Below are 9820 nucleotides of genomic sequence, written 5' to 3'. Positions count from 1 at the left end.
TCTCAAAGATGCTTTTTTTCCAAAAGGCAACTGGACTATTTTTTCCTTGAGGAAGAAGAAACATTTTGCTTCTCATCCAAGAAGCTTCATCACCTATCCTTCCATGACCTGCCATCACAACTGATGAAGCTTCTTGGTTGAGAAGCAAAATGTTTTCTTCTTCTTCTTCCCTCAAGGAAAAAACAGTCCAGATGCCTTTTGGAAAAAAGCACCTTTGAGACAGCTATGATTTGGATCACTTGAGAATCTCCACAGACATTCCTTGCCATGATTCATGGAAGGTTACCAAATTCATTTCTCATTTTCAAAGGTTGTGATAATACAAAGTTTGAGAATTTCTTACCATAAGCAGAAAAAGAAACATTTAAGAGCAAATTGAAACATCTACTTTGAATAATTGATCTCTTACAAGTTATTTCTTTTCAGATACATTAACCGAATTTTAAGACAAAGCATATGACAAACCTGCTTTTACAGAAATTGACTACTACAGAGCCTATTTTCTATACCACAATTTCCAAAGCAATAGGTTGTATGTACCAGTTTCCTCTAGAAACACTAGATGACATTTAATCCCTAGAGAAATTGCACTTAACTACTCATGAACTAAATCATGTGCTTAATCAGCTGCTGCAATCACAAGGGAAGACAACATGTTTGCTCTTCCCAGCTAAGGAGGGAAAACATAGAACAGGAATTATAATTGGATTCCATTTAATACAGGTTAATTTTAATAAAGTAATGTAATAAAAAAGCAAATTACTTTGAGCTCCACACAATCTAAATCAGATAACTAGGCTATATAATCATTTGAGTCCCAAAATATTTTAGAATAAATGTATTGCTTAGCTTTCATTGTGATATGCAATTATCACAGTAAAATCAACTTAGTGGCTCAATTCATTATTCTTGTCATTTGCCTTAAATTAACAGGTTTTAAATACCTAAATATTCCTAAACATGGCACAAACTGCTTCTTCGGTGTGACGACATATTCATATACAATCGCACCAAAGATAAGGTTAGCTCTGTTCACGGGTTATCAATGAGTCAAGTCTTAAAGCCTACTTTTATCCTGAGTCATTTGTTGTCTAGCATTCTGATTAAGTATTTAAGGCAATACAGAAAGACACTGCTTTATTTACCATCCCTAACTTAGCAAACTACATAATGTTTAGCTAGCGAGATAACATTGTGAGCCCCGACTGATTTACCATTCATATACTCAAAGGAAACTCTTGTATTAGATTGAGTTTAACTGTCCTTGTACACAATCGCTCAATTGATTCCACTCTTGAATTTACTCTCAAAAGTATTGTCTAGCAACACAAAAAGGCTTCTGCAGCACAACCTGGACCATACGGTATAATCAGACGAAACTGCACTATGTTCAGATAGATTGAATGATCTCCCAAGGTGCATATTAAGACGACTCAATTAACTCCCGGAAAGGGGGTGGGGGACAGGGACTTCTATTTATTCAGAATATAGGCATTTTCAGCTGGGAGATGGGGGGGTGGGAAGAGTAGCAAGTAACAGATACCTTCGTAAGTAGCTTTGGAGATATAAAAAAAAAATGCACAAAAAGTTCCTGCTTGTTTAAATATCGAAGTTCGATATTGACTGAACGACAAGTTGAAGCCGGGCCAAAGCCATGCATCCGTATTCTATTAAGTCTTCAATTGGACTGTAACAGGAAGCGTTATTGTTTAGCCAGCAAAGGCGGGCAGAAGAGGGCCGGGCCGGCTTTGGAGCTGCTCAGCAGCTCTCACCTTTCAGTTTCCCAATGGGCCAGGAACCAGCTATTATTAACCAAACCACACAACCCTGATCGCTGACAGTTAGTTGGGTTCTCTAGCCCACGTTTCTTTGTTCCGGAAAACGGAGGGGTGGAGAAAGAGAAGGAAGCCCGAAGCCACCCTCTCTCTTCTTCCCTACCGGCAGCGTCCTCGCCTTGCCAAACCCCCGCCCACCGCAGGCGATCGTTAGGAAGCGGCTGCCTCCCCCCACTAAACTGGCCCTATGGAGAACTCTCTCTCCCCAGCCCCAAAGCCAACAGGGCGGGGCCCAGACGGCCGCTCCCTCCTCCCGTCGCGAACACGGCCGAGGGGGGGGAGAAAGACAGCGACAAAGGAATCCCCCCCCTCCTCCTCCTCGGACGCCACCGACGGAGCCGCGCCCTTCTCCCGTTCTCCAACCCAGCGGGCTAAGCGAGTGGCCCCCCTCCCGCAGTCCGTTAGGCCGCTCTCCCGACGTCGAGCCCAACAACAGGCACCCCACCTTGGCCGCGCTCGGGGGGCCCCGCCCGCCCCGTCAGACTCACCGTGTGAAACAACTAAGACCCGGCTTAGCCCACTCTTCCTCCGCAACCTCAGGACCGCCAACCCGTCCGCTCCCTTCGGCTCCGCTTTAATGGGGCCAAACACCCTCCCCGCTTTCACTTCCGCCTCTTGCTCACCCCTTCCGGTCACGCGACCTGCCCGGCGTCTTGATGCACTGACGTGCAGAAGGGCGGGGCCAGAGGCTGGACGGGTTTCGGGAAGCCTTTGGTTCTAATTGCGGCAGGCTCACGTTCTATCTAGCCTTTAGCGACGGCTCTATGATCCGTGTAATTGAGTCCCCTTGCAAAATTCCGAAACTTGTGTTTGAAATGGGAGGCTGGCCGCTGAGGAGCCTCTGAATAGCTGTTCCAGATTCAATTTGTTAAGCAGCAAGTACCTGCCTTCCTGCAAGGACCTATTTTTTATTAAAAATAACGTGAGCTTCCTTCAATGGGCGGGGACTTATTTTTGAGCAAACGTATCAGATTGCTTGACAAGCAGATTAGGAAATCCATCAGCTTCAAAGGGGCTTTCCTTGAGTCAGTATTTTGCTGCCTACCTACTTCACTTTCTGAGCTTGTTCTCCCAGCACTGTTGCATTAATCACCCCGACTCTATTAAAGCAAAATGTCACACCCGGAATATTGAAGTGTAAGGCAAGAGCAGTCGAGACAATGCAAGCATCTATTGAGAGAACAAAGATACTATCGAGTACGATTTGTGAGCTCATTCAAAATCACCGAACATGTCCTTGTGCTAATATCCGTAGCGGGTACAACTCGCGGGGAAGAATAGAACCAATTTAGTTCACCGAATGAAAAAGGAAGTTAAAGGAAAGATTGGAGTGCAATGCTATGCTCCATTAATAATACACTGAAATTATACGGATCTACATTTGAGTAAGATCATTTCCAAAATTCACAGCATGGTAGTATCTTTATTACACAATCCCAGTTGCACCACAACCAGCGTTAACCTTTAAAATATCATGTCTTCATCAGGAAGAATGTTAAAGAAGCTCGTGGGGAAGGGAAAGAATGAAAGAAATGGTTACTGAAGATCTTAAGTCTGTATAGATCCAGCTTTCAAACGGGCGATTTTTGAAATTGTAGCTTCCCGAGGCAGCTCCCCAATGCCCAAAAGTAGGAACTAATTCAGTCAGCCTACTTTAGTGCTGGAGGGAACCCACTGGTTTTCAGAGAGTGAGCTTGGAGAATTTCTAAACATGAGAAGGTCCTGTTAGCCCTGGACTGGATTCCTTTTGCTATTGTAATGGTGGTGGGTTAATCCTACTATGTCCTAAAGGTCATGTCTTCAGATTCCGGGTGGGGGATGTCGATTTTAGGGGTCTTGGTCTTTCTAATCCCATCAGCTCCAAGCTTCCTGCCCCCCCCCCTTCCTGAATGAATCACCAAATCTGCATTTCTAAAAGCTGGTTTCTGCTTGGGGCAGAGAGACTTGCTCCTAGCATCACTACAGTATAGTCTTATACTGGATTCCTATGAAACAGCCTCTCTGTGCACCGCTTCTGGAAAGCCCCTTGGTTTCCTGATGAGCTCCAAGAAATGAAGCTGAAGTGAAATCTCAAACATCTCTGGAGGACTATGAGCAAGTCTAACTGGTCACACGCATGAGCCTGTATTAAGACTCTACTGTGGTGATGCTAGGAGCAAGTCTCTTTGCCTCAAGCAGAAACCAGCTTTTAGAAATGCAGATTTGATTGCTTTAGGTTAGGACACAATAAGATTAACCCACCACCACTAGAATACCAAAAGGGCACACTCAAACTCAGGTCAAAGTACAAGCCACGGGAACTGGAAAAACCTCAAATACATGGCACAGGAACAGGAAGAACTTCAAATACAAAGCCACAGGAACAGGAAGAACCTCAAATTCAAAGCCCAAAGAAGGTATAAAAGCCCACTTATTCCAACTCCATTTTGTCAGCTTTCCCAGAACCACATACAGAACCTTCTTTCCTAAGCAGTCTCCATTTTGCTTATTCCCAGCTTGGACTGGACTTGAAGATTTTTCTTTCAACATAACAACATTTTGGAAATAATATTTTAGAGATTTGCATGAGAATAGTGATATGTTAAAGTTTGGAACTGAAAGAAATACTTACCTGTTAGTGTCCAAAATTTAGTAAAAAGAAAATGATAAAAACCATGAGAGTATTGAAACATGGCAAGATTGCTGGTGTAGATAGTGTAACTGTAGAAAGATTAAAATATGGATGTAGATTGCATACAGAGTGACTGTGATTTTGTGTGAAAACTGCATCTGTTCCCTATGGTTGGAAGAACACTATTGTTCTTTCTTTAAATAAAAAGTAGGTTATTGAGACATTTAGAAATGTGAGATAAAGTTTACTTACGTTTGCTGTTTTAAAGAAAGCATATGACAAAGTATATAGGCTTGAATTATGGAATGTTTTATGTTAAGTATGGAATTGAAAGTAGAATGCTGAATGAAATAGGAACAATATAGGATGGAAGTACAGCATGAGAATATTAAATGGCTTTTCTTGGAGAAAGAAGTAAGACAAGAACTGTTTCATATATTTATGGATAAATGTATAAAGAATGCTTGTGCTGATAATAGAAATATATTACTTGGGGACAATGAATATGTCAGTACTGTTTTTTGGCTGAGAATTTTATATAGATTGTATGATGCAACAAGGAATATGGATCTGAGAATGTATCTAAGACCAAGGTAATTGTGTTTTACAAGAAAATTGGACAGAATGACAAGGAATACATATATGACAATTAAAGGAAATAGGCTTATGTATCTTGATAGAATACTTCAGGATGAAGTAATGGAGAAGTTTTAAAGATGGATACAAAATTATAGATAGTGAATAATATGTGATCTCTTGCAAGGAATTAATACTGAGTATGTATAAGTGTATACATTCAGTATAAGTGAATGTACTCACTTATAGAGAAGTGACAATTGGATATGTCAAGAGAAAGATAAAAATTGATGCAGCAGAATTGAGATATTTAAGAAGTGTATGTGGCAATTCAAGAAGAGATTTGCAACAATGCCATGGACATAGTGAAAGCAATAATAGTTTATAAGAACAGAAATATATGGAGAAATATAGTGATTGGTGTTAATATAAAGTAGATATGCTTGAAAGAGTTAGCAGTAAAAAGAAAACAGGCCGTCAAAGAATACGGTGGCTGGACACCCTCAAAGCTGACACCAGCCAGAGCATAGAACAACTCAAAAAAGTAATGTAAGATCGGAAGACATGGAGAGATCTAGTCCATAGAATTGCCAAGTCAGACACAACTGAATGGATAACATCATCATCATAAAGTAGATTTAGCTAGATTTTTTTCTTAATGCATGCCTTTAATTTCTTTTGCTTAGTACTTTTCATTCTTCTGCTATGCTTTGTGTAACACTACTTACAGGTAGTTCTCAAATTACAACACTTTGTTCAGCAGCAGTTTGAGGTTATGAAAGTGCTGAGCTAATGGTATTTACGCCTGATCCCCAAAGTTAGTCTTTGCAGCACTCCCAGTCATCTGATCAAAGTTTAGTTGCTTGGCAGCCCACTTGCATTCATAACCCCAGGGACACCTCAGCCCCCCTCACCTGCCTATCCCCATATGTGCCCTTTTGACCTTCTGCTGCCCTGCATTCGCTACCCCAGACGACCTTCACCATCTTCTTGCTCTTGCTGCTGACCAAGCACATGGTCTGGGCTTTGCAAGCTTCTGCTAGCTACACAAGGTTTTCTTTCTAAAGTTGCATGCAGACGTTTCCTTATGAGATCTGAGATCTTGGCAGCAAGTGGGAGCAAGAAGATACAAGCAAAGGTTAGCTAGAGGAGAGGAGTGCTGGATGGCAGGGGTCTCAGAGTGCAGGGTGTCAAAGATGTCTAGGTCTAAGTGTTCCTAAGACAGCTGTGGTTTGTACCACCCTTCTGGACCAGGCTGGGATTGCTGTGGCTTCCCAGGGCATCTGCAGCTTCACACCATGCTGGGGTGGTTGAGGCTTACAGAGGTGTACACTGTAGCCTAGGGGCTTTTTGGAGTCCCAGAGCAGCAGTGTGCCAAGAAGACCCTGAGCCACACCACAGCAAGCAGCCTCAGGGTCTCATGGTTCTGGGGCTGCTTGTCATCCTAGAAGGTAAAGTGTAGGGCAGTCAAAAGGGCAGAGATAAAGGGGGAGATACACAGTTGGGCAAGTTTAAAGGGAGACAGTCTCTTACTATGCAACAGGTACTTTGGAGCTGGGAGGTACCAAGCCTGGAATAGTTTGGATCAGGGTGAGTCCTTGGCTAATGACTGGTGGAATTCAATTAGCAAAGGCAACAGGGAATGCCAGAATTGCCATCGCTAAATGATGCTGTCTTGTGACATTGAGCTTTACAACTTGGCACCAGACATTCTGGACCTACTGCTGTTATAACTTTAGGACTATGTGTATCCTGAAAGGCAATAGCATCCCAGATATCTATGTATTATACAGGAAATAAATATATAAAGAAAAAACAATTTAAATCAAATTTATGTAAGCTTTATATCAGTGATGGCGAACCTTTTAGAGACCGAGTGCCCAAACTGCAACCCCAAATCCACTTATTTATCGCCTTGTGCCAGGTGGGCATGGCCAAGGTGGGCGTGGCCACCTCAATGTTGCTCGTGGGAAGGGACACCTGTGGGGGGTGGGCAGGGTTGGGGGAAATCCAGGGGGTCTCTGGTAGGTGGGGCAGTAGGCTCATCCTGAGGGGTGAGGCACAGCAGGGCAGGGGTGCCATTGCCATGGGGCAAGGCAAGGGGCGGATGCTGCCTGACACCATCGGCTCCCGCACACAGAGGCCAGCAAGTGCATGGGGGCCAGCGGTGTCCGTTAGCAGCCACAGCCTGCCGGCCCATTGACCGGCACACTCTGGAGCTCCGCAGCCCACTGCCAGCAGTTCAAAGAAGCCGCCTCTGAGATGGATGGCCAGCCGACGGCTGAGGAGGCGATGCAGTGGGTCATGCCCGGGAAAAGGAGACCATGGAAGGCCAGGAGGGACGGGATGGGGGGAGGGAAACCAGCCATGCCAGGATGCATCCGGCCACGAGAGACCCCGGCTAGTTAGTGGGCAGCTGGTTGAAGAGGGACAGTTGCCATCTCCGGGGCATGGCGCGCGTGCCCATAGAGAGGGCTCTGAGTGCCGCCTCTGGCATGCGTGCCATAGGTTCGCCACCACTGCTTTACATCGTGGAAATCCCACCCTGTAGTTTATGCAAGAATCCAATCCTGCAGCTTCCCTGACAGATGGCTATGCAGCATCTTTAAAGACATGGAGTGAAGGTGGGTCTGTGCTGCCTAGGACAGACTGTTCTGCTGTTTTATTTTTATTCATTTATTTACAGGATTTATAAGCTGCTCCAAATAACTGGCTCTTTAATTTGGGATCTCTGCCTTGTTTTAGCATTCCAAGATCAGTAGGAGTGAAGCTGGTAACATGGCCTCCTTGGAGAGCAGAAATAGTGCTACATGGAAATGGCTTTTGCATAGTTACTGTTAATCAGCAATAGCATTCATTATGTTGAAATCCTCCTAGTTTACTTACTGCAAGATTCCATTCAACAACGAGACTTTCTCAGTGTATGTTCAGAGGTTAATAACTACATAACTACATCAATTACATGCTTATGTTATTGATATTTCTTACAAGATAATTCTCAGTGAAATTAATACTGGTAGTTATGAAAGAAACAAAGGCAGGTATTCTGGAATACATCAGACTAAAATGTGATTGGCTGGCTTGTGAGTCATTGGATGTGTTTGCATGATACACTTAAGACAAACTAGCTAACCACACTGTAGTATACTGTGTGATTTCTGTATCAGACAATAAATCTTTAATTATGGTTAGCATGTTGTATAAACACAGCTATAGTAGAAATTGTGGGAATTTATGCTTGACTTATGTAACTGAGGCCAATGAAATTATTAGATCCGATTTCTGGTAATTACTTCATTTTTGCACTTATTTATAATAAAAAAGCAAAATTACATAAGGAAATTGATTAACTAAATACTAACAATAATTATAGCCTTTACATCCTGGTGAAATAAATCCATCATTTAATTATTGCAATAATGAGACATTAATGAAAAGTCAGTACTATTTAGCAGTTCTGTATCTCTTTAAGTCCAAAGCAATAAATTGGGCAGAATCTGCTAAGAGGAATAATATAATGGGAAAAGCACACCAGGGATATATATATACATTGTTACAACTGAATTTTATTATAAAAAAATAAATTTTAAGGAAACCAAACATGAAAAACACACATGAAAAACAAAACAAAACAAATAAAAATGCAATGGGTGACATTACTTTGTCTAATTCCTAAAAATGTGTAAACAAATATGTAATTGCAAGAGGATTCTGAGGCCTTAAATCCATAAAATTCCGCAAAAAGTATATGATTATTACAAATATTAAATCATGAAGGAACAAGCTGTGAGCTTCTAGATGTTGCTGAGGTAAAATTCCAACATTTCTCATCACTGATCATGCTAGGTGGAGTTCATTGGAGAAGGATTAGAAAGCCCCTCACCCACCTTAAACATGGCAAAGTTATTTTAGAACATAAATATTTCCATTTCCAGATTACATGTAGAAAATTTCAAATAGCAGTTTTCCTTATGAACTCTAGAAGTTGAATAACATTACAGATACTTTGCCCTTAATTCTTAAAACAAAAACCAAATTATTTTTTTCATATGTACTTGACATTTATCATAGACTTGCTGTATATTCTTGAAAACACTGCAGGTAGAAAAGATCTTTGTCAAAATGTATTTCAAAATTAATACAAATCCCAGATTAATGACCTGTGCCAAATGTAATAATGTAAAAATGTAATAGCCAGGAAAAGCTATTAAATGACAGGCAGAATTGAATGACGACTTTAAAAGGTTCAAGCAGTGAAAAGTATATATTTATTGTTCTTTTGAGTTAGTGTTGACTCCTGGCAACTTCCTGGACTAGTCCCTACTTGTTGGTTATTTAGTTGACTGGCTACTTGATTATTTTCTTGACAAGATTTTGGAAGTAGTTTGCTATTGCCTCTTTGCTAGGGCTGAGTGTAATGCACAAGTTCAAGGTCATCATGCTTAAGAAAGGACTAGAATTCATCATTTCCTGGTTTCTAGCCTCGGGCCTTAACTGCTACACCAAAATGACTCTCAAAAATACATTTTATACAATTTAATATAAAAACACAATGGTGAGTAGGTGAAGAGATAACATTCTTCTTACATTTATAAGATGATACTTATTTTTTTTAATTTAGTTTTGAATTATAGCACGTATTCTGAAGTTCTTGAGATTTTAAATGACCAGAAAAATGTATAATGAATTACTCAGCAACTCTATTGTGTCTAATGGATGTAGAAATAAATACTAACAAATAATCCACTAAAGCATATATGATAATAAAACTTTGCTGTGGAAGATTAACATGGGAATT

General features: G+C 41.4%; 1 protein-coding gene across 2 annotated transcripts in view; it reads right to left on the bottom strand.

The window, feature by feature from the left end:
• RAB7A (RAB7A, member RAS oncogene family) overlaps positions 1-2465 on the bottom strand; it is a 24691-nt gene extending 22226 nt beyond the window's left edge. For both annotated transcript variants that reach the window (XM_015822119.1, XM_015822111.1), the window contains exon 1: positions 2324-2465. The gene's annotated coding sequence lies outside the window, so the exon portion shown is untranslated. The remainder of the gene's footprint in view (positions 1-2323) is intronic.
• Between the last annotated feature and the right edge of the window lie 7355 nt (positions 2466-9820).

The sequence above is a fragment of the Protobothrops mucrosquamatus genome, unplaced genomic scaffold (genome assembly GCF_001527695.2).
Source record: "Protobothrops mucrosquamatus isolate PMUCROS unplaced genomic scaffold, P.Mucros_1.0 scaffold_171, whole genome shotgun sequence".
Lineage (NCBI taxonomy): Eukaryota > Metazoa > Chordata > Lepidosauria > Squamata > Viperidae > Protobothrops > Protobothrops mucrosquamatus.
The sequence above is the reverse complement of the archived record's forward strand: the minus strand, read 5'-3'. Positions and strand labels throughout refer to the sequence as shown.